This window comes from Serinus canaria, chromosome 8, assembly GCF_022539315.1.
Source record: "Serinus canaria isolate serCan28SL12 chromosome 8, serCan2020, whole genome shotgun sequence".
In the NCBI taxonomy this organism is placed as follows: Eukaryota; Metazoa; Chordata; class Aves; order Passeriformes; family Fringillidae; genus Serinus; species Serinus canaria.
The window spans coordinates 13,638,703-13,660,838 of NC_066322.1; positions in this window are offsets into that span (position 1 = coordinate 13,638,703).

The following is a 22,136-nucleotide window of genomic DNA, read 5'->3' on the forward strand; positions in this document are numbered from 1 at the left end:
ATCTTGGGACTCTCTCTAAATACATTTGATATTTAAATAGGAACTAGCCATTGACTCCGTAATCCTTTGTGCCACACTTGTCCTGTGAAAGTATAATGACAAAAGGCAAGTACAGTATTTGTCAGGATACCCTCGCTGTCTCCTCTATCCCCACAGGCAGTGACTGCAAATGTCTGTGACTTCAGGTTGGTGGTGTGATATTACTGTGCACATTCCCAGAGGGAGCTCTGCAAAAGAACATTTGCATTCATGTTAAGACAGAGAACTCAGCTGCCTTCCACAGGCACTGACTGCCCACGACAAAATGCCTGACTGCTGCATGGAGAGAATGCTGAGGGACATAACCATAGTGCAGTCTGTTTGGTCCAACATTAATGCTCTTTCCACAGGGCATTCAACCCAATAACTAAGCAAAGTAATGGATGTGCTGAGGCCTCATTGCTCAGGTAAATGCAGTTCAGTGTTTCAAAACTTGACAAATTGATAACCTTGATTTTCTCTCTTTTTTTTTTTTTTTTTTAATCATAGAATCTCGTGAAGAGTTTAAATGTGAATTTATAAACTACTGATCTTGATACTGATGAAATTCTGGGCTGCTGTGGTCACAGCCATAGGCACTGTTCTCTTTATCTCCAGAGAGCAGTTTGGTAGCTGAGCTACCTAACATGAGGACACGTTTGAGTTTGCAAGGCTGATCACACAGGAGGATCAAATGCAAGGTCTCAGGACTGCCCTCTTCAGGGTCACAGTAGATAAGAGCTCAGCATAGCAGGATACTACAGGGAATTAGGCTGTTTCAGCAGGACAACATGCAGTCAAGGCCTAAATATTTTAATTTGTCTGTATCTATGAAATCGCAATAAAACAAACACTTTATTGAGATTTTTTAAAAATATCACAAATAAAAAAACCCAAACAAACAACCACCTAGCTAATGAGTGACAGAAAAGACTAACACATACATTCACCCAAAATCACACACCCAAACATCCTCAAGTACCCCACTGTGTGGAAATAACCAATATGGTAAAATAGCACAGCCATATTCAGTTTTGATCCTGTAAATGCTTACAAATCTATTTATATTTTACATATAAAAATTTGAAGGAAGAAAATCCTTCATACTACAGTTGCAAGCACAGAGCCAGTAATAATTTCCATGATCATTTGATATTGTTTGTTATTAGGAATCATATAGATATCTGCCTTGAATTCTGACTCCCTATTTAGCAAGATTCCATTTTATTTCCCTATAGAACAGAAAGACAGATGAGAAATTGCTTGAAAGACCATGTCCCTCAGTAACCAATTCCAGACAGCTTGTATGACATTTCCCTGGGAATGTAAAGAAAAAACTGAGAAAGAGAATAAATTCACTTGGGGCCTCTCCTTCAAGCTATGAGCAAATGAATCCCTGTTTGTGGTTCAGCTGCAGGCTTGGAATATGGTAAAGTTGTGGGATTAGCAGAAATCAGACATTCCTGACTCTGAAATGAAAACTTTACTTACTATATTCAGAAGGAGACTCAAGTAAAAAAAGTTATGAAAAATACCATTTTGTAATTTAAATCTGTCTGGTGTGTATCTAAATATACAGTTCTGGCCATTTTCAAAGAATGTCAGAATGGATATTTACCATGGGCACATCTGCATAAGATTATACATAGACAGAACATCTTTCTTAACTAAAAAATAAAAAAGCGTTACTATTGTCCTTTAGATGTATTTTTGCTCTCTATTAAATGAATGTAATAAAATATTTATGCAAGCTTAATAAACATCCATACTTTTGATATAGACAAAAAATATTGTATTAATTAATATAGTAACATAAGCCTGTGGAAGAAAAAATACTGCTTTGGAAATTGTTTTCTGAAGGACAATCAGCAAGTCATTACTTTTAAATCCCAGAAAGTACCGTTAATACCGAATACAACTGAATACTGAACGGCTCAAATGACACTTCAGAGAACAAACAGGAGCATAAAAAGCAGCTTTTACCAATTAGTCAGTCTACATAAAAGCTTACACTGTGATATGGCAATTACAGAAGTACTTCTGGTGTGCAAGGCATGCAATAGGGAAAAAACTAACTGAAAATGTAGCACTAGAAAGTATGAGAAAAACATCTTAATGTGTACACCTACAGAGAGTAAAATATAAACCAGAGGTATGTAATCAAGCACTGTTTCCTTGAGACACATGCTGAACACACCAAGGAAGGAAAAAACCAGGAACTAGTGTGTGTAATCTGACTATACAATAAACATAATAACTGGTGTACTCGAGATTTGCTGTTATTATCTCTAATTTGCTAGCCAGACTGTCTTGTCTCTAACACTTTCAGTATGTGACACTACACTGGAAGTATGAAATATTGAAAAGCCTTTCAATAGACTTCTTGAAAGATTCTTATAAAATCTGAAACAGCAAACTTGGGCTTTAATTAATATAGCATAGGTGTCATATCTTTTCCACAAATTCAAGCATTGATAGGAAATCTAAGATGACATCTGGCTTAGCTGGATTGTTTTCAGTTCAAGCTCTGTATCACTGAAAATATTCACGTCACAGAAGCCTCTTTTTCTGGACAGAAGAGAATTTCCTTTAAAAAATTAGTTTTAAATTCTTCCAAATAGTTGCAGCTAAGAGAAAACATGTTTTGGTCATGGCTTTCAGCGAGCTAAGCTGTTTTGAATTCTGCAGGCTTGGAATGTCATTGCAAAGACACATGGGATTTGATTATGTTGTCGTGTTGCATCCATCAGCAGTTCATTGACACACTGCAGGCTCTTGATCCAGTTCTTGTGCTTCTTTCTAAGTTTCTCTTTGAAAACTCTTAGAGCCAAAGAACTGTGGATCCTGACACATTTATTTTCATGTGACCACCCTTCACTTGAATTGATTCTAACCCTGTTTTGTGGAAGACACAGGATGGGTAGAGCCAGCCCTACAGCACCAAACAATAATTACATTTTCCAGTTCTGCCAGTATTTGTTTATTTTGTTCACATCAATACTCGATACAAAAAGTCAGACATGAAATGTGGAGGGTGAACCCCCACATCTCAGTTAAACCAGTGGTATAAGAAGCCACTTTAGCTAAGGATTTTTATTGTGACTTTCATTGCTGTCTACAGAAATCAACCCTCCAACATGCCTGTGTAGGCTATTGTAAATAGTTTTGAAGTTTCAGTCACTTTGTGGGGAATTAATTTTCCAGTGGGGATCACCTAAACATCCACACTGATCTCTGTCTGCAACATCACTAGAACTGTGATCATACATGGTCTCTAACCTTGTCCCATTTGAGTTAGGTGACATTAAAGAAGCATGCCTAGATTTCAAAATTAGTTTTAGCACAGTCAGGGCATAGAGTCAAAATGTTGCCTGGTCCTGGCATGGGTGAGACTATTTTAGCCATGCCTCAAACACAAGCACACTAAAACTTTAAGACACAATTTACTCCAAGGTAGTGTCTCAGAGGCTACTCAATAGAAATTAAGGACTGATACCTTCCCTATGTTTCTTTTTTTTTACTGGGGAATGCAGCTGATGGTACTACATCAGTGTTATTTTTAAGATTATTCCTATACAGGAAAAGGTGTTGTATATCTCCCTAAGATTTTTCTATTATAATATGCAGGAACAAAGAAATCAAACATCTTGAGTTTTCCCTTAGATTTTAAGGTCATTAAATGAGTGTGGGATGCTCATACAGCTTCCTCTATTGATTGGTAACAGGTCCCAGGGAGATTTTCTTGAAAGGCACTTTCAGGTTCCCTCCCATGCCCAAGATTATCTCAAAATCTAAAGACATATAAGCATAAATACTGGAGTTGAGCCCCTGCTATATGGACTTAATATGTGTCACTTTAGCTAAGCAATGTTATAGACTTATGCTAGCACTTACATTTAGACAACAGGATATTGTTTTCTGTCTGCTATGGCCTGGATATTGCTTGTGTCTGTTAAAAATAATTGTGCCAAAATTGATGCTGAATCTCAAAAATTCTTAGTTTTCCTCTTCTTCCAGATGACAATTTCAGTTCTAAAGGCATAATGTTCAAGAGAGACATAGATCATAACATTCTGCCAGAGTTCATTATTACTGCAGAAATGTCTTTTTTTTTCTTTCTTTTTTTTTTTCCTTTTTATTTTGTTTTTTATTTTCATTTTAAGGGCAGGCCAGCATATCAAAACTGATTCCCAACATTGTGCCTTGGATTGCTCTGTACTCAACCAAAGCTAAAGTACTTAGGCTGGAAGTGCAACTGTATGTTGACTCTAGAAATTATCTATAACTCTCTTTTGCTGCTAAGCAGTTCTAAATTGATTAATAGATATTAAATTAATAAACAGGGAGGGAAATTACAAGAAGAAAAATTCTGAAAATACTGTCTTGGCAAAACTCATTTCTTCTGCCAGAATTTTGGGGCTCAATGTGTCAATTTAACTAAGCCAACCATCCAATTCATTCCATTGGGATACAACATCTGCTCCTCTTTATTTGGGCATCTCCTATTGGGCTTCTCCACCTCTTTGCTGTAAAGACTATGACTACACTCTAGAACAGGTTAGGTCAGAACATGTGAATGCAGGGAGTCCAAATAAATTTGAGTTCATCTCAGAGAAAATGGTTTGGAATTGTGAATTCATTCAGGTTAATCACTTGCTTTTGCTGACACACATTTCTATTTCCATCAGTAATTATTTCACAGTACCCTCTATTATCTGGGTTCTTATCCTTCTGCTCTCCATATATTATGGCAGTATAAATGAAAACAAACACAGCTAGAGATTTTGAAGTTAAATCATGTAGCATCCACTGATGGGAATTGAATCCACTTGAGAAATCACATATATACATATATATACACATATATATGTGTGTGTGTGTGTGTGTGTGTGTTTGTGTGGAGAGAGAGATGTATTTATACATGTATTGCCAACTATAAATACTGAGCTGGTATGTCACACGTCTGAGATCCCTTCTACTTTATGCACTATAAAGAGAGCATTTGAAATACTTAGTGCTTTGCAAGTCCTGACAAATAACAAGAAAGCATGTTTTCTTCCTGCTTCATTAGAGACACTTGTAGTTAATGTTTGTAGAATATCAATAATGCAGTTTGCAGTTCTGCATAATTAAAGACACCCTATGTTAATAAAATAACTTGGAAAGAGATGCAAAACACAAGACATAAATACTCGGATGCCTTTGGCCTAAACTTAGATAAGTTTAATTACAATTGTGTTGCTGTACTGTACACTACAAAAAGATTTTTTTTATCACTTAAAACCTAGCAAAGTGTACACCCATTTATGACATTTGTGAAGAAGAGCAAACAATATAATGGCCCACAAGTGGATACTTAAAGTTTATGGATTACTAAAATACACATTTGCTGTAGAATCTCATGAAAAGGGAGGAAGCTTTCTGACAGGAAAAGCTACAATCCCTTACTTTAAGGATCTTCTGATAAATGAAAGAAGCCAGTGTGCTGCTACTAGAGAGAATAATTTAATGCAGCTTTCTGGATCACAAATTTAATTGTAGTTGGGGAAGCTCAGTGTTGGCTTGGTATTTCTTTGAGGGAGGAGAAAAAAAGCAAGAGAACACAGGTTTCTGCTCTCACCCCTTCTCTGCTTCTCTTAAAAGAAATGAAAAAATCCCCACAAATAGCAAGCCTGAAAGCCAGTACCTACAGGCTGTCCTTTGTTCATGTAGACCTCAGTGTCCAGTCTCCATAAATATAAATAATCAAACTTCACTGAGAAAGTGGAAATCAGTTCTAGTGGGAGGGGTCCTTGCCTACACTGTGGGGTTGGAGCTGGATGATCTTTAAGATCTCTTCCAATCCAATCTAGTCTATGATTCTGTGAAGTGTCGCAGGTCCAAGTTATACAAAGAAATGTGATGATGATAAAAAGGTAAAGCAAAGGTAAATACAGTAGCAATGTCATAATCTCTCACATGCATCACCTCCAAGAGATAAATAATAAATATTGTCAAAATAAAGAAAAGTGAGCTGAAGAAAGTTTCTCTGCAGATGGAGGAAGAAATGAGAGAAAAAACCACGAACAAAAAATGAGTGTTTTACTCACAAGTAGTTGAAAGAAATTTACTGAGGAAGTATAAAAAAAAGCTGCCTTTTGGTACCTTGTTCTCATAACCCTCCAATTGTACAATAAGTTGTCTGTACAGGCCCATGTTCTGATAAATGACATCCTTATTCTCACTTTCATAATTTCTTCTTGCTTTCTTTTGCACTCACTTATTATACTTGATTGAGTTAACTTTGGCCCCAAAGCTGAGCTTAACTCCACCTGCTCACTGCCAGTTGCAGGCTCTAAAGCCTGGGCTGTGAGACCTTGAGGTAAAAGCTCAGCTCTCCAGGAAACTTGCCCAGTCTCACAAGGGCCTGTCTCCAGCTGGGACCCTTGGGCAGGGCTGTGATGTGCCCAAGGATAACTCTGATTAAGGCCCATGGGCTGGGGGATGTGTCCAACAGGAGGTTCCCTACCAACACGGCTCCTCAGAAGACAAGCTTACACTGTGGCTTGGGGATTCCTGTCATTAATCCACAAAATTAAAATCTTGTCATAATGCAAGGGTAGAATAAAAAATTCCCTCTAGAAATTCTGGACAAAATTTCACCCTGGAAAGCCTTAAGGGTTTAAAACAAGCCCTTCTTAACAAATCAAGACATGCACACGGGAAGTAAGAGGAAACAGACTAAAATAAAATAATACATGAGAGATATTTAGTAGATAGAACTCTATTTTGACACAAAAATTTCCACAAAAGTGGGGATCTTCACTCTCTTTATTGGTGTGAACAATCTATGAGAGTAATAGAATGTTTTGTATTTTTGATACTATACAAATAGAAGAGGTAGAGATTACAGAATCACTCATTCAGGTCGATGTCAAATTGTAACTTTTACCAAACAAAGGTTTAGAATCAGTCTGTCTATTTAACTTGAAAAAACTGGACACTAAATTGAATCTCCTTAGCAGATAGGTCAGATGTCAAGTACTTTTCCTCTTAAATGCAAGTCAGTCTTGAAAAGGTTTCATTTTTGGAAAGAAAAATCTTTAAATTTATTCCAAAAATATTAATACAAAACTCTTATCATTTATCCCTATTTGTAATTTCCTGAAACAACAGAAGAATAAGGGTAATATTTCCTGAAAAAATAGATGAATTTGGGTAATATTTAACACTAGGTTTATCTACCTGAAACTCCATTTTCATTTTACTTTTTACAATTTAATACCTGCTGGGGAAGAAAATTCTCATAGCTGTACTTATGAATGGGCAATGAAGTTAAGTCTTTCACATTAATCCACCCTCCTCATCTGGTTGCTATTCATAGATACCCTTGCTTTCCAAGATACACAATTATGGTGGAATACCAATTTCAGATTAATTAACCTCCTACACCACAGGTAGAACTACATAACTTTTCCTGCTGATTTCTCTACAGAACCAGGCTGAAGTGATTAGATGTTTGGCAGTGAGAACATCAGCCTCTCTTTTGGGCTGTTGGTCCTGGCAGCCTTAGCCCAAACTTCCTCATGGTTTCAAGAGCCATTTCTGAGCCATCTCCAGTCCCATCCCATGGCCCTGTCTGTCCACAAGAATGAAGCTGCTCTGCTCCACCTTAGATGACTTCATCTAAAAACTCTCTTCAGTTTATGGAGGCATTAGGCTGAATATAGAGTTTATAAAATACCCCATTCCAGGAAGGAAAAGGTTACACATCAATTAGTGCTAAGCTCGTGCTTTCACCTTCAGTGAAAATTTAGTATAATTCTTCTATCCACAGCATCCACCTAGGCTCAAATGCTACTGGGCTTTGTCTTCAGCTTTCAGAAAGAAAGTGCCCAAAACAGCATTAAACGTTCTTAGTGTCTGACAAATACTGATAATATTTGTCAAAGTGTTTCCAAATTCATAGAGTACCTGTGGCAAACCCCAACAAACACTGATGAAAAATTATTTGCTCACTTGAGGCTTCAATTGAGTAAAATGATATCATGTCATGGAAATGTAATATATTACAAGAAGACGTCCCTTCCCTTCATTACATATGTATTTCTAAATCAATTTTTACCAGCCCTAGAATAAATTCCTGAAAATATAATATAAAATTATAATATAATATAATAATTTATCATATTATAATTTAGCGCTTCAGGATTTTTTCTCTATTACATCTCTAGGTATTTATGCAGTGAAGTTCATTTGCATAAAGCAGAGTTCTAGGGAACTATCCCTTTCTGACATTAGATGTACCAGTAGTAGTGATGCTAAAACTGAAATTAAGGACAGCTACATTTTTGATAGGTGGGAAAAGTGAGCTTTTAAATGTTTGAGCAGCCTTATTTTCATTGAGAGCACATATGTAAACATAGGAAGGGATTAGGAAGATACATTTCCTTAAATTAAAATTATCATAAAACAGCATATGTCAGTCTAATACTAAGCAATCTAATACCAGTTTTTCTATTGATTGAAGGAAAAATTCAAATTTAGCTCAACTGAACTGTGCACATTGCACTGAAGTGATAGATGCATAGATCAAAATGCATACAATAGCATGTAAAAATCAGTGGAATGTTTCTGTTACTGGAGTGGTCTTTGTGTGGCTCCTACAAAGTCTCATGCAGCTAATACAAGAGTCTGTCGTGAACCAATCAGGATAAAAATGCAAACTTAGAATCCTGCCCTGGGATATTCTCAAGGGTGAATCCCCCTTGTCATTTAAGCACTGCATTAGATGAAAGCTTAGCCCTGTGCTGATCTAAATAATCAGTGTGGCATTATTCAGAGTTCTGTCACAAATCTGTATGATTCTTTGCCAATTCTTGTTCTTTTCCATGCATGGCATGTCAGGCTGACGAAGGAAGGCTTGTACACTGGGAAAAGATTTTAATTAATTGCAAGATTAAAGTATTGTCATGAAACAGATGAATAGTTCTCATGAGTCCTCACTAGGCTTCCAAAGCAGCAGTGTCAAACAGAAGCTTTCGTATCTTCAGGGCTCCTGCTGAATTTCCCAGAAAACAGGACCCAGCAGCACATCCTACTTGTAGTGGTACCAGCCAGCATCCTGCAAAAACCAGCAGGCAGGCTGCAAGCAGAATCACACCCTCGACCCTTTCTGAACTCTTTGTGACAAGAAACAGCACTGTATTTCTCATTTAAAGGTGTAGTACACTTAAAAAATACAAAATTGGAACAGCCAGTATCCAGATGTCTTGTATTACAGTAAGCTTGCTCTACCTACATTGATGTAGTTCCCAGAAAAGCTTATTTTGGATTTACACTATCTTCCTGGACAGATGCCCTCTTCTGTAACATATGGATTTTTGCCATTTTTAAATCCACCTATTTTATGTGTTTTATTATTAGATTAATAACTCAAATTGATGAAAAGGAGAGAGAAGAGAAATTATTTTTAAAAAACTGGAATCATTACATCAATTCTGTGACACAAGACATTGATGAGAAGGATGGAGTTTCTGCAGATGAATGGAAAAGCAGAGTCGTTACTTCATTACTTGATATTTTTATCAGGGGTGTGATAAAGACTACATCAACACCTTCTTTAATATCTTGAGCACAAGGAGAAGGATATTAAATTATAGCAAACAAATTAATTCATCAATTCTTCCCTACTGTGGATAAGCTTAACAAAATCAATGGTATCAATGAAACCTGTATTTTATTTCCTTGTAATTATGTCTAAAAAGATCAGGGCAGCTCTTGGATTGGCTATTTCTGCTAGACCTATCAGCTGTGAAATAGTTAACAAGAATGCTTTCACTAGGCTCCCTCAGCAGCAGCACCCACAATGAAGGGGGCAGCACATGCTATCATTTTCTTGGAGCTACTGTTTCAAGCTGTCTGCAGATGCAGACAGAAATCAAGGCAACTGCTTAGGCTCATTTGACATTTGGAAGGTTATCTTTGTAACCATAAGGAGAAGAAGCTTAATTACTTCTTCAATGAAAGCTCAGATTCTGAAGCACTATTATATGGCAAATTCAAAATGAACTATAATTGTGTAGCAATTTAGGTGACTGCATAATTATATTTCACACTGGCCCCTTGCAAGATTCTGAATGTATGTCTAAGGTTGGAGATAAAAATGGGTGGTGCCTTTATGTGGAGGTGTGTGCAGGCCCCCTCTCCACACATTAAAATACCAAAGAACTGTGGAGCTAAACACGCTGCATTTTGCATTTATGCATAAAAGTTTGCAGAGCTAAACTTCCAGATCAGGACATCTCCAATTTATTTTAATATGAAAGTTAAATTTTCTATGATTGCAGCATTTCCCAGAGCATTCAACAGAAACTACTTCTGAGACTCATTCTTTGGAAACCTGGCAAGGCTCAAGAGGCCTCTTAAGTGTTTCATGACAATACTGTAATTGTGCAATTAATTAAAATCCTCTCATCAAAATAAAACATCTTCAGCATGTTTTCTAGCTGCTGAGTTTCCAAAGTGTACAAGAAGGCTTTCCCCAGCCTGTCTGCTGGACCCTTAAACCCTCTGAACTTTTCTCACCTCTTTCTATGAAGACTTTGGGCGCAAAGTTCAATATCAGTCAAGCACTAAGGAATGGGGATCCTACTTCAGCAACCTGTGCATCTCCCTTGGACATATATCCTTGGCATTCAGAAAACTGCTTCTGTGACACTCTGTCTCCATGGCTGACCGGAGGAGTATGATCAAACGGTACACATCATTGGGAAGCCAGCTGGAGTTTTCCACAGTCCTCAGGTGACTGAAATCTACTCTGTGATGGGAATCAAAGCACAGGAAGTGGGGGTAATCCAGAAATTCCATTCAAAACCACACCAAATCTGAAATCTTATCCAAACTGAAATGCTAAAATAGGCACACCTGTTCAGAGGCTAAAGTCTGGAGCCAGTTTGAGGTCCTCTCCCTACATAACACTTGGTGTATTTTTTCCCAAGTATGACACTACCAGTAATAAAATATTAATAAGAGGAACAGAGACCAACTGAGATTTACTGTAGGACAAAGGCAGACATTGTTTGCCAATCAGTAAAGAATACAGTTTCTTTCAAATTGTATCCTTCAAGCTTTTTTCTAGCAATACTTTCTATATGATTTTTTTTTCCTCTGTATTGGTTGTACTCAAATGTACAGCTATTGGATTAATAAATTCCTCAAAACTTAAAAGCAAAACTTTTAAAAATTTCTACAGAAATGAAGAGGGACATAGAGTGGAAACTGTCATACAATCTTATTCTAAACAGTTCCTAATGCTCTTGGTAGAAGAGGAAACACTATTGATTTTGAAAGCTATCATCTCATATTCCCTTAGCGTCACTCTAAGTGCTCCATAAGGAATTCGGCCTGATGCTAACAAGCCACGCTTCCTGATTGTACTAAATGGGTTACCAGGTTCAGCCACAGCCTTCTCAGACAAGCCCATGATCTTTCCTCTTTATTTCATTTTCATATTAATGCAAGGTTCTCTAAAATTAATACCCACAATCCATCGTATCTTAAAAAATCCTAAAAGAAGATGAAACAGCTGAAGTTAAAATAGAATAAAGTATGGGGCAAGAGATGCTAGATCTTTTAATTCTTGTATGCACTGTTCTGCTTTATAAAAATAAGTTTTAGTCCTACAGTTTTTTAGGCAGCAGTCATAAAAATACCACGGTCATTTACAACACTTTAGTAAGTGGTAGTTTTACAGCTATTCTTTTAACTAATGAATTTATTAATTACATCAAATTTACAAGTTACAATACTAAACTGGACAGCAATCTTCTTCTTAAAATGGATATATTTTTAAACTTTAATTTTTCATTTAGTCATAAAAATTAATACCTAAAGAGATGGTGATGCAAACTGCTATTTGCCAAAATACAGTACAAATATCAATTCTCTTAAAGTGTATATAAACTGTTTAATTTAAGTGAATTTTTACACAGAATTAAAACCATTACACTTATATATAACACTAAACAGATGCCCAAATTTTTGCAAGTTCCCACATCTTGGCTGGACTTTGACTGACTCTTTCATTTTGCTATGATATCAGCAGAACAATTATAACAGCACAAGAAAGCCATGTAAAAGACTGAGAAGAAGATCAAAGAAGGCTCATATGTAAAATAAGATGGAAGGCATCTCAGGTTTTGTATGCTCTGATCATTCACCAATATTCTTAAATTTTTTAACATTTTTTCAGGTCTTTTTGATTTTGTGTATTCTATTAATTTCAATAAAATGTGCTATAAACACTCCACAGGCATTAGGAGGGCACAGAAGTATTCAGCCTGAAGCATTTGCAGGGAGAGGAGATTTCCCCAGGTTCAGTGTGCAGGTATAGAACTGCCATTTCTTGGTGAAGCCAGAATGCTGCTTTGTTTGATCTTCAGCTTTGTTATAGGTGAAATAGAGCGCTAAAATGAAATACAAACCTTCTACCTTTCAGAGAGCATCCTTTTTCTGTTCTGGTCAAAGCCAGGCCTCAAAACATAAACACATGGTAAAAATAATTGACTGTGCATTTGGCCAGCTGTGAAATTAGTATTATTTAATGTTCCTGTAGATGCAACAATCCTTTTGGGGGTTGCCCTGTGATTTTGTTCTCATGCTTTCCTTCAGACCTTCCATTTCTGTTAGCTTAAACATCCTGCAGACTCTGGGGCTCAAATTTCCATTACCTTGTTCATTTTTACAGCATATCAGTTCATCACCTTCCCCACTACTGGCTCAAGAGCCCAGATTCCTCAGCCAATTCCTCATGTCCTTTAGAAGAATCACACATGCCCTCTTATGGCAAAATTCTGCGAGATGCTGAGAGCTTCCAGCAAAATGCCTGATGTCTCCACAGTATTTTGAAGGAATAAATTTTCTATTATTGGTGTTTTGTGCATTGTACACTTTATCACAGAGAAAGGCTTCTTTTTTGGAGAAAGGAGAACTCTTTCATTCACAGAATGACCTATTACTCAGGTATGATATTTCCTTATTTTATTCCTTGTATGAGAGAAACTCTGGACACGAGCTCTCCTACTTCATGTAATCCAACACATCAGTTTTTCAGAATATGGTTCATTACCAGCAACAGCTCAAGAGAAAAAGGAAATGTTATTGGGAAAAGTAAGAAAAATCACAAGATTTCAGCTTGACAAGACTCTTGTAAGCCAAATTTATCTTAGCATAAAATCACTACATTTTCGTTTAAAAAAAGGAATTAAAAAATAAGCAAAACCCTGCTGACTTCTAAGCAGACCCTTAGATTATGGAATTTATTTTCTTCCACATGAAGACAGAAGCAAGTATTGCTTTTCATGCTTCCACCTTGGAATAGCTAAACTCCAAAGTGACCTAAGGAGTAGGCACCAAGAAAGGCCAAAAGGAAAGTTTTTTCTTTGAGGAAAAATTACACAAGCCTGAAAAAGCAGCAAGTAAATGCCCCAGACAGGTCCCATACCTGTGCTCCACATGGATTATCTGTGTGGTTTGGAGATGAAGCTGCATCTTACTCTGGTCTTACTGCATAAGATGCATATAAGCTGCATCTTACTTTACCAAAAAAGGTAAAGGACACCTATTACTTATTTTCATTACTTCACAACATCCCATGTATTAGAACTCCACAATGCCAGGAATTGGAGCAGGTAAAAAATAACTGGGGATGCTCTGTCATTCCCAGGTGATATACTGGTCACTGCAGTGGGTTGGCAGTCTAATCCAAGAAAACATATTATTGTGTACCTCTGCTGAAAGAAATCTTAGACATCCATGTTTAAAGAGCATAACAATAAAGCACGATCTGATCATACCAAGTAAATTCCTTGCATGTACTAACATCAGTAGAAAGAAAATTGAAACAGCAGGATGTGGTAGAGAAGGCTCGACTTTAATTACAATGAATGTAATACATGGGAATCCTAAATTACTGCATTATTACAAACTTTAACACAACCTGCTATCTGACTACATAGCCTTCACACTGATGACTTTTAAGCCTTCAAGGAAACAATAAACCCCATTTCCAGAAAATTGTGATTAGAAAGTAGTTTAGCAAAAAATTCTGGAAATGGGCTACTTGATTAGAACATGAAATTATACAGATTTAAGGACTTGAATTATGGCCTAAGACACTCTTTTCAAATTACTTTAGAGGGGGGTTCTGTGAAGAGCATCTCCTCAATTCCTGTAGACTTTGGAACTGCTACTTAACAAGGTGCCATAACAATATACAGCAGCCAACACAATATGAGCAGTTGCAGCAGTTCAGTGTGGCAAGGAGGAAAGGAGAATGGGAGGCAGCTGTACTAGTGGTGGAAAAATCCTTGTAAAACCTTTTGAAGGCAAGAGAGGTAGGTATCAATTAGCCTTTGTGAGGAATGTAGAGCACTGTTATAGATCTAATGAAAGCACCAACTACTGAAAAGAGAGAACAGACCAACAAAACCAATTACCTATGCAGTAGGTATCCTACCGGGATGGAATGGATGTTGCTCATATGAAGTTACATTCTTTTCCACCTAGCAATGTAGGCTTTTATCAGCACTAACTCCTGAGCATTTGAAGAATTTGATCTCTTCTGATACCCATCTGGAATATGAGAGGAAGGAAAGCTGCCTTTGGATGCAAGATGATCACCTTATCTTACGATATCCAGTAGTACTCTTGGTCTTAGAAGGTAAATCAAGAACATCAAGCCCTGCTACTGCAATGGTTTTGTTCAGGCAGAAGCTATACTGATAACATTGGAAATATCTTGTCTGGTCTTTCACAGCAGCTTGGAAATTAGAGGAACAGATATCAGCATGTAATAGAGCCAAGGGCCACTGAATAAAGAAAGCTCCTGCCAATGCTCCTGGGTCTTGAAGGAAATTCAAGGCAGTAAAAACAGAGGAAACAAAGACCTGCTGAAGCCTAGAGTGAAATGGAGCACAGTAATGCACTTTTTCCTTAAGCTGCCTCCCCTCTTAATACAGGCTTTGCCCTTTGGACCAGAGGTTGAAGGAAAAATTAGAGTTGAAGATCACAAGGACCATCCTTGACAACTGCTACAGCAGCTTCCCTTACATAATCCATCTGCAGGGCCCCAAAGGATGAAAAGGCAGAAACCTGCACTACCTCTGACAATTCATAAATGAAATAATTACAGAGCAGGTGTGGAAACAGCTACACTGGGCCCATTTTACAGCAGGATAAAATTTCTGAAAGGACTTCCTAAAACTAAATTTACAGTCAAGGTAACAGAAATCAGAAATATTTTCTAAGTAATGGCTTTCAATTCCCTGAAAGTTTAGAATGTAAAGATTTACTGTGTTTCCAACTTAAACTTTGATTTTTGCAAATATTTACTAGATTCATTCTTGTAAATTCCATATCATGGAGTCTGTGGGTGTTTGGAGTAACTAAAACATGCCATCACCCAGATATAAAGCTTGAGTGCTTCACCTTAGCTTGCTCTGTGTAAAACCCTTTTTTTTCTGCACTAACATAACTTATTTTTTTATTAGTTAAAAGGTCAGCAAACATGCAGGATACTCTGCCCAGTGACACTGAACAACACAAACACACCAGAATTGATTCGTAAGGTGTCTCATTTACCAATGTTCAGTGAACCAGAGACATGGTTTGTTAAGTGATGGATATTGACAGCCCCACAAATGGCCATGAAGATGTCATTTCATAAGAGCCCACATGCACAGGGCATCACTCACTCTGGAACAGCCCTTTGCCTCTTCCCCTCAGCGAGCTGTAAATCATGTCATTAACCAAGTGCTTCCCAAGCACAGTGATCTGTCATGATCCAGTGAAGATACCAGCTATAATGTGGGCACTTAATCTGTCAGAGCTTGTGGTGATGCGTTTGAGAGTGAGGATCCCCATGTTTAGCAGCCCGCCCATAAGTATTCAGTGACAGAAGTTAAATGGCAACATGAATTAATTCTTTCATCATGTGGATATATGGGACCACTACAGGCATTATTCTGAAAAAACAGAGGGTTGGTCTCAAGCTAACTTTCCTCCTTCACCATGAAGCTTATTTAATCTTTCTTTTAACATTACAATTCTACCATTTCATGTGCTCAGATTAGATTGTTTTATCACTGTAAGCAAAGCAGATTCTTTAAAAATGCTAATATCTGGATTTATTTTTGTAGCATTACATGAAGGTTTACAACTGACAAATCAGGTGTTTTTCATAGGGGTATTAGACAATTCATTTGAAATAAAGAAAATTCTGCCAGCAGTAATCTTCTCTTTTAGCCATATCATACTCCTGCCTCTCAAGTCCTGATAAAGAGTGGAAGGAAACTTGTCTAAGCAGCAGTTCAGATAAAGCTTCCATTTAGATGGGACCACCAGAGGGATGAATTGGAGAAGCATCAATAAACGCTCCATGAGTCTCATCTCCTGATACCCCATTTAGTTTTGTCAAGCCACTCATTTCAGTTTAAAAAAATAAATTAAATGCCAGAATAAACATAAAATCCATCTGCTCTATATAACAATCTTACTGTGTTATGAAAGTAGAAAATTATGTTAGGTTACAGTGCATCCACTGATATTACTTTTACTACTGTTACACTTTTAATCTCTACTCTGAAGAAGCAACTTTCTGCCCTGAAACATGCAGAGCTGTTTTTTATCAAGAACCCTGATGAAAGATAAAATAACTAACAGAATTTCGATTTATAAGCATTAATATACACACTGAAATATGAAGCAGAAAAGCCATTTCTGTCCAAATTAAATCGGTATAAGGCAAAAAAGAATGTGTACCAAGTATCAGAGGAAATCAGAATTCAGGGAGATGTAAGAAGTATTAAATTATATTAAAGTCTTGATTTTCAAAATCCTAGATCTTTAAATTCATGTGTACTGTGCAATGAAATTGTGATTCACAGAATCACAGAATACTTAGGGCTGGAAGGGACCTCTGGAGATCATCTGTCTAAACCCCAAATATTATACAGTTGCTCCAGACTATGTGATCCTGCTAGGATTAATCAATACAGAGTATTTCTCTCAACTAATACTATAAAAAATATCCTAAGAATTATATAAAATTATTCTGAATAATTAGTATTCCTATAAATTGAAGATCAATAAGCATAACAGATAGATCTTTTATGCCACGGTCACTAAAACTGTGATAAGTGGAAAATCTATTTTGGCATAGAGAAAAAGTAAGCCCCATTTTAAAATACAATCTTTAATTTGGATGTGCACTAAATTAATTCAGTAGAGACACTAAAATTTTTTTCCAAACATTCTGCAGGTGAAATATAAATGTACGTTGTTATTTTTGGAGCTAGAAGTTCACATTAAGTTAATTTGGGCAAGCTTATAATCATTGCAAAGTCAGAACTCTACTTCACTATGAATTTCATGTAAATTCTTCTTAAAGCTATTTGAATTATTTTTTAACTTTTATTTTCATTTTAAAGGATAACTGTTTACACTCATTTAAATGTTTCACAACATCAAAACAGTATTTCCTAAGAAGGAATTCCCACAGAATTTAATCTGGGAATGAAATTGCTTGTGACCAGTACTGCAATTGGCAAAATTTTTGACTGAAGGAAAAAATAATCCCAGAAATAAAATATTGGGGTTTTTTTTGCTATCTCCATATGTTTTATTTTCAAAATAAAGACTGTCAAATACTTAATTCATTTGAAATAAATCTTACTATACATAAGAAGGCTGAAGAAAGCCAAGAAAAAGATCAGTTGGTCATTTGAACGAAAATGAAATTCAGGAGTTTCTATGTAGATGAAAATTCTAATTACTTTTAAGGTGACCACAAGCAAACTTATTTTAAAGTTCTTTATTAAGCTATGAAATTAAAATTTAACCACTTGTGTTATTCAGGTTGGCAGGCTTAGTTACCGATTGAAATTTTTTTTTAATTTCCTGATGGTTAAGGAATTCAGTGCGGAAGCTTTTCCAAGTCGTATTTTCAGCCTCATCGTGTTCAATCAGAATCAATCAAATTGAGAAAAGACAAAAAGATCAAAATTTATTTTTCAGATTCTCATTCCAACCTATGTTAGGGATTTTCCAGATTTTAACCCCAGCTCACTCTCCCATACAAAGACCAACAAAATTACACAGAATAGCTGTTAGCGGGTTTTTCCAGGAGTTCTACAAATACTTCAAGCACCTAGTACATGGCTTTTACATTAACTCATCCATCTGACTAAAGTGGAGGTGCAGCATTCCCATTGTGAAACCTCTCAGCACATTTCTAAACCTTTCCTGCAGAGGGAGATGTGAGACACACAGCGGGTGTGCAGTGCCACCCCCTTCAGCACAGACTTAGGAGGCTCCTCCAGCCTCAGTGGAAGGAACCACCCACTCTAAGCAAGTCACTGTTTCCTCTGTGAAGGTGTGGGAAAAGCAAGTGCCTCCAGAGGAGCAGGTAGGTGAAAACAAAAGATCAGCAGGAGGACCCTGGTCTCTCCATTGACCACAAAAGGTGCCTTGGTGACAAACTTTAAGTGCTGCCTTTTGATGGTTGATGACTGGTGAGGTGAACCTAACCCTGAGCATCTGAATCAAACCCTGTGCAGCTTGGAAAGGTAAGTGCAGAAGTTAAACACAACTTCAAAGCAGCTGGCATTCTCCTGAACCTTTCATAACATTTCTGGTTTTTTCATTCTGCCCATCCATAAATCAATAGTTATAATATATTTTAAAACATTTTAATAAATATTTCCAAGGCCGCATGGTTTTTATTAAATAGAATCAAAGACATTTCACCATTAGAAAAGTTCAGCTATATCATAATTGCCATGGCCATAGATTTCTTTTCAACAAACAGGGCTTTGCCTTGTGTGAATCATTGGCATGGTGTACTTGAAATCTGCAACAAGCATCCACACATGCTCTTGATTTAGATAAAAGAAACCCACTGGCACGGTGTGGATGACTGCTAAGCAATATGTACCTCATGTGATGTCCTTTCACAGAAAGAGCACTCTATAGGACATAGACACAGAGCAGGTATAAAATTAGAGACAGACTGGGCCTGAAACACTAGACTATAATCAGAGTTCACACAGCTCCAGACATCAAGTCCCTGCTTCCAAGACCCCACAGTCTTCCCCAGTTCTCCACATATTTGTCCTAACAATCCATACTGAGTTATTAGAGAATCTAAGCAGTGACTGCAAGAACTTACAAAGACAATACAGCTTTAGGATTTGATATCTAGTCTCATGCATCTCAGTGAACAGCACATCTGAACAAACATCTTCTCTGTGATTTACTCAGTTGTCATTTTCTAATTTCTAGACAAACCATTTTTGCTTTATTTTGGATGAACCACAGCCAGGCCATATCAGAAGACTTGCCCAAGAGGTTGGTCTATGAGTCAGTAAGACTTACAAATTCAGGTACAAGCAAAGGAATCATACATATTTAGTCAAAATAAAACAGACTAATCTTTGGAATTTTTGACTCAGATATGTCACATCTTTTACAGAAAAATTTGTCTTGAATTCTGACAAGCAAGTCTGGTGCCAGATGAGAACCTGCACCTCACTGTTATAATTGGGGTAGGGATGTGACAGTCAGAAGGTGGGTTACATAATTCACCTTTTGCCTATATTAGCTCTAGCACAACATGAGATTAAAATCTGAGAGTTAAGGAGTGTCTATTTCTTTCAGAGAAAATGGGAAGAATTCTCTTTGTCACATACTAGTAAAGCAGTCATTAGCTCTCACGGTTGTGCCTGGGGCAGCTCATGAGTGAAGACCTCATGAAATCAAAGTGTTCCTACATAATGTTTTTGCATATGATATACTTATCTAATTAAGAAGGAGGGAAAACTCTTGTTTGTTACTTAAACCAGCTCAGTAACATAAAAGTGAAATTACAAAGAAGACTGTTGTTAGGGAGTTTGTTCTGTTTGAAAGCAATTTTCAAAGTCAAGTTTTAGGGAAAAAAACGACCCTTCATTTCTTCCAGATACAACCATTTGCTCTTCAGGCTGCTATTGTCAGTTTTTCCTGACTCTGCCTTTCAGCTACCCAGTTGGTGTCTCTTAATTCCTTCAAATATGCCCCAGAGAGTATTTCATTCCATGTGTTACATTTTCCTAATATATTCTCAAAAACATTTGATATACTCTATGTTTTTCAGTCCCCAGGCAGTTGTCTTTCCTTTATCATACATCTGTGTTGTCCATTCTTAATCACCCATTCATGGTACTTGGGGTTCACCTTGGTGGTGGTTCATGGGTACATCTCCTGTGTTTTGGCTAACACAAAGATTCTGTAAGCTTTGCAGATGAGTATCTCCTTTACTCACACTTATTATTTCTGCCTCTTGTCTTTCTCAAATAGGTTCATTTTATTTGACCCTCTTTTATTCTGGGTAATTTGGGATTTTGTTTTGTCCTTCAAAGGGCACTGGCTCTTATCTTGAAACTATTTCCCCCCCCCCCCCAGAGATTTTGTATTTTATAGCACTTTTTCCTATCCTTTTTCTTCACTTTTCTTCTACAGACTTTTTTCTTTTAGGACTTTTTTTTCTCATTCTGTTCTTGAATTTGGTCTTAATACAGTTCTTTTAATTTAGTCTTCATTCTTTCTCAATTACCTCATAACTAAAATTAAAATAATTTTTAAAAAACCAGGAATTCCTAACTATACAATTTTTAATCTTAATCCAGCATGTCGACTGACTGTGGGTTAATGATACAAAGAGCAGTATCATCTTATTAAACTCTGAGCTCACATTGCTTCATTTACCACATGGGGCTCATACAGCATTGGCTGCCCAACTGAGTTTTCTTTAAGAACCTTTTCACTCAAGAATTATGAAACAGCATATGTCAGGATAGAGGATTTTATTCCCACATGAAGCAAGGGCTGCAAAAATATTTAGGAGCTAATCATCTCATGCACACCTGCAGATAGAAATTTCTCTCCCAGATGCATGTGCTGGGCTATTGGAATGCTTCTTTCCAAGTGAGCACATAAACAGATTTCAGCTACACTCAGTCTTTTGAAAAGTGCTTTTATTTTCTTTTTCCTGTGTATTACAACATCTGATTTACAGATTTTTTGACGTACAAAGGACCATTACAAACAACTGTTCTTTGTAAAAGTAGCTCACCTGTGGGGTTTGTTTTGTATTTAGTTATAGTACTTATGTTTTAGTCTAACTGCTGGGATAGTACATGCAATTTTTCTGCTTGGAATTACAGATTCTATTATTTTGAGGAGGATAAAAGGTAAAGCCATATTTGTGCTCTCATTCTTTTCTTTTCAGCAATAGTTTGCATGCTAGGAAGTCCAGTGAACTCTGTGCCTCTTGTGAAGATACAATCTGTTAAGTACCCATCACTCTCTCAGTCAACCAGCACCCAAATTACTTGTTCTGTGTAATTTCTTCCTCCCTTATAAGCACTGATATATTCCAAGTCTTTTTAAACCTAGGAGCAATTGTCTAGGGAAAAGAGTGATTTCTGGTGTTGTTTCAGCTCCTTCCAAATGAAACCTTAAGAGGTCCCTCTACCACTAGTGATAAGATAAACAATGTGACCTTGGAAGCATTTTTATCAAGAGAATCTTGATGGTTCCTTCATGAATCCTTAAGATCCAAGTTATTCTGATAAGCTTTTTCAACATTTATTGCTATTTCAGGTCTCTTCTACAAGTGGGACATCCTAGTTTATTATTCTGTCTTTTTATCTCTCACATGAATAAATTACAGGGTTCTGCTTCTTATCACAGAAAACATTCCACTGATCATCTGGGGAACACAAAATATTTTTTTCAGTCTATAAATTATTCTTATAGAAACTCTCATAACTAGCAAGACAGTTGGTTTTGTTTTGAGTTTTGTGTGTGCCTTTTTTGACAGCATTTGTCTAAAATAATCACATGCGGTCTATCAAATTTTAGTTTTGTCATTAGAGCTGTCAGTCTTTCATAAAACATATTTTTAAACACATATGCACACACACAATAAACCCTTTGCAGTGTCTTGGCCAAGGAGTGTGAATGACAAATATACCTGGCTGTTCTCCTATGGTGTTTTCTTACTGTTCATTGGCAGAAAAAGTGATTTCATGGTAGAAGGT